The 2,979-nt window shown below is 39.5% G+C and overlaps 1 pseudogene; it reads left to right on the top strand.

The window, feature by feature from the left end:
- The first annotated feature begins 1,854 nt into the window (after nt 1-1,854).
- Nucleotides 1,855-2,706, top strand: LOC109387370 (39S ribosomal protein L47, mitochondrial-like; annotated as a pseudogene).
- Nucleotides 2,707-2,979: the final 273 nt, after the last annotated feature.

Below are 2,979 nucleotides of genomic sequence, written 5' to 3' on the forward strand. Positions count from 1 at the left end.
CTATCCCCATTAAACAATAACTCCTCATTCCCCCTTTTCCTCCAGGCTCTGGCAACCACCATCCTACTTTCTGTCTCTGACTTGGATTACTCCATGCACCTCATCTGAATGGGATCATACTGTATGTCCTTCTGTGACGGGCTTATTTCACTCAGCATAAAGTCTTCAAGGTTCATCCATGTGGGAGCCTGTGTCAAGGCTGAATAATATGCCATTGTATAGCTAGAAACCACTTTTTTGATTATCCATTGGACACTTGGGTTGCTTCCACATTTTGACTCTTGGGAGTATATTTTTAATAGGAAAACATTTCTAGGAATATTCCCCATGGTGACATAGGAAAGCTGATCCTTTAATGATACAAAGATGCCCTGGGCTGCTTTTCCCATGTATCGTGATGCTAGACTGTTAGTAGCTCCATGAAAACGGTATTGCGTCTGTACTTTTCACTGGAATGTAATTAATTGGTTAATGGCATGTTGCCTTATAGTCCTATAATAAAACCACAGTGCTCAACCTGACTAAAGGGCTCCATTGTATTGGGCACTTGATAGGAATTTTCAACCTGGAAACTTCTTAAGTTCTGGGAAATTTATTTTTGTATTATTTCTTTCATACTTCTCTCCATATATTATTCTGTGCTCTCTCTTTCTGAAATTTCTAATAATTGGGACGTTGGGTCTTCTAAACTTATCCATCCTCTAATGTTTTACCCTTTCTCTCAAGTTTTCTCAAGTTTTTGTTTTACTTTTTAGGCAATCTAGTCAACTTGAATTTTTAATCTTTCTCAGGAATGTTCATTTGTATTCTCATGACTTTACTTTCTGTAGTCTGATATTTCTTTCTTTTTCAAATTATCATCCTGTCTTTCTTTCATGAATGCCACATTTTTTCTTACTTCTTGGATGGTATGTTAGTCCTTTAAAGTGTCCTTTTCCCTGACTCACCTCTGTCTTTTTTGGTTCCTTTGGTACATTAAGTTCCGTCTTTCATGCTAGATGCTTTCTGGAAGGCCTGGGGATCCTTCGTTCCCAGCTTATTAAAAGGAGCTCATTGGTAGTTGTGGATTCCCGCATGGGTGTTGGGGGAGGAGAGCCTTTTCGAGCGGTGGCTGCAATGTGAGGTCATTGCAGCGAGTTATTTCGTGAGAGGCCTCCACATCTCAGGATCCAGGAGTCATTTCTCTCAGTTGAATTTCCCCTGGAGAAGTGCTCTGCTGCCTTCCTGGGGGATTTAATGCTGGCCGAAAACTTCTCAATGACATTTCACTCATCAGTCAGTAGAATGTTACTTAATTGCTCTGTCTACACTCTAGCACCCTTTTCTCTGACCATCCCTAACTCCAGAGCACCTTTGACCCATCACTTCCTGAGAATATATCTGCAATCTTTTACTGAAATGAGAGTAGTTTCCAGATTACTTGGGTGAGGGAAGATATACATACATGCCTTTAGCTTCTTTTTAAAATGCAACTAATTGTACTATTTTCTGCCTTGCCTGTAAGCCAATGTTAAAGGTAACCAGTGGCTCCAATTCTTGAGTGATTCCAGGGTCCTGTGGTATGAATTGGCTTGCTTTGGGGGTTTCTCATTGCCGTTGCAAATTCCATCTGTATTTCAGCTTCCAAAATGTTGTGGTATGGCCTTTTTTCACATTTCTTTATCCTTGTGAGTTTTGGCCCTTTTATAGGCTTGTCATTTTAGTGGAGTTTGGGGAGGGTATAGAGGCAAATGTGTGTATTTAGGCTGATATGTGTGATTGGAAATTAGATGTGTGATTTTTAGATTCCTGCTATGTTTTTCTATCATTTAAAGATTAATTTCTCAAAATGTGGTTTGGTTACATATGAGAAAAATGGCTACAGCCAGTTTGGCTGTTCTTTGCAGAAAAGTCTCAGCCGCTCTGAAGATGACCAGGTCATTGACAAATCCACAGGCCCCTGCTGGCACAGGGTTTTCACTTAATCGGTGGCCAAAAAATACTCATACACCAAATGGCACATCTTCACACCCATGTAGAATACTTCATACCACGTTGTCAAGGAAAGGACTAGAAGAATTTTTTGATGACCCAAAGAATTGGGGGAGGGGGAGAAAAAGTGAAATCTGGAGCTTCATGGACCAATGAAGGAACAAAAGTAATGAAGATTTACATCAACTTTGGTGTGTCCTAGTGAAAGAAAGAAGCATGCTCCTTTTTTTTTAATTAAAGTTTAGTGGGCTGACAATGGTTAGTCAAGTTACATAGGTTTCAAGTATATGATTTTGTAATACACCATCTGTATATCATGCTTCTTACTCTAGAGCAGGAGGCCAAGTGGCAGCTATTGCCTATGCCAAGTCTGGAGAGGTTAGAAAAGGTCATAGAATCCATGGGTGCATTACATAACGTTGTCCAGGAAAGAGAAGGTGCCCTACGACTTCTTCAGACTGCTCAAGAAAAAGTAGACCTGGTGCTTGGAGGAGACATCTTTGGAACAATCACCTGGCACAAGTTTAAGCAGTGGCCCACACCTTGGCGCCTAAATAAAAGATATAGTAGGAAACGATTCTTTGCAATGCCCATGTGGAGCGTTTTGACAGACTGAGATATGAGAAACAAGCCTGCATCCAAGCAAGGAAGAAAAGTTGAGAGAAAAAGAAAGCAAAATTTCTCCAGGAAAAGTTTCCATATCTTCCTGAAGCCCAGAAGTCAAGTGTTGTCTAAGCTGTCTGAACGCTTACCATTTTGTTTTTCTTGGATAACAGTCTGTATATGAAAGTATCTATATGTTAGGGGGTTTATAAAGAAATTGTGTTTTTAGTCAAGTGACAAAATAAATAAAATAAAGATAAACTTCTAGCAGTGTCTTATAGAATTAATGATTAGAAAGCATAGGCAGTATGATACTGAGTCCTTGGTTTTGAGGTTTTCTTTGTGAACTGTTACATAGCCATTTTTATAAATGTGCCATGAATATTTGAAAAGAACCTCAATTCT

This window comes from Hipposideros armiger, unplaced genomic scaffold (assembly GCF_001890085.2).
Source record: "Hipposideros armiger isolate ML-2016 unplaced genomic scaffold, ASM189008v1 scaffold_155, whole genome shotgun sequence".
NCBI classification, from domain to species: Eukaryota; Metazoa; Chordata; class Mammalia; order Chiroptera; family Hipposideridae; genus Hipposideros; species Hipposideros armiger.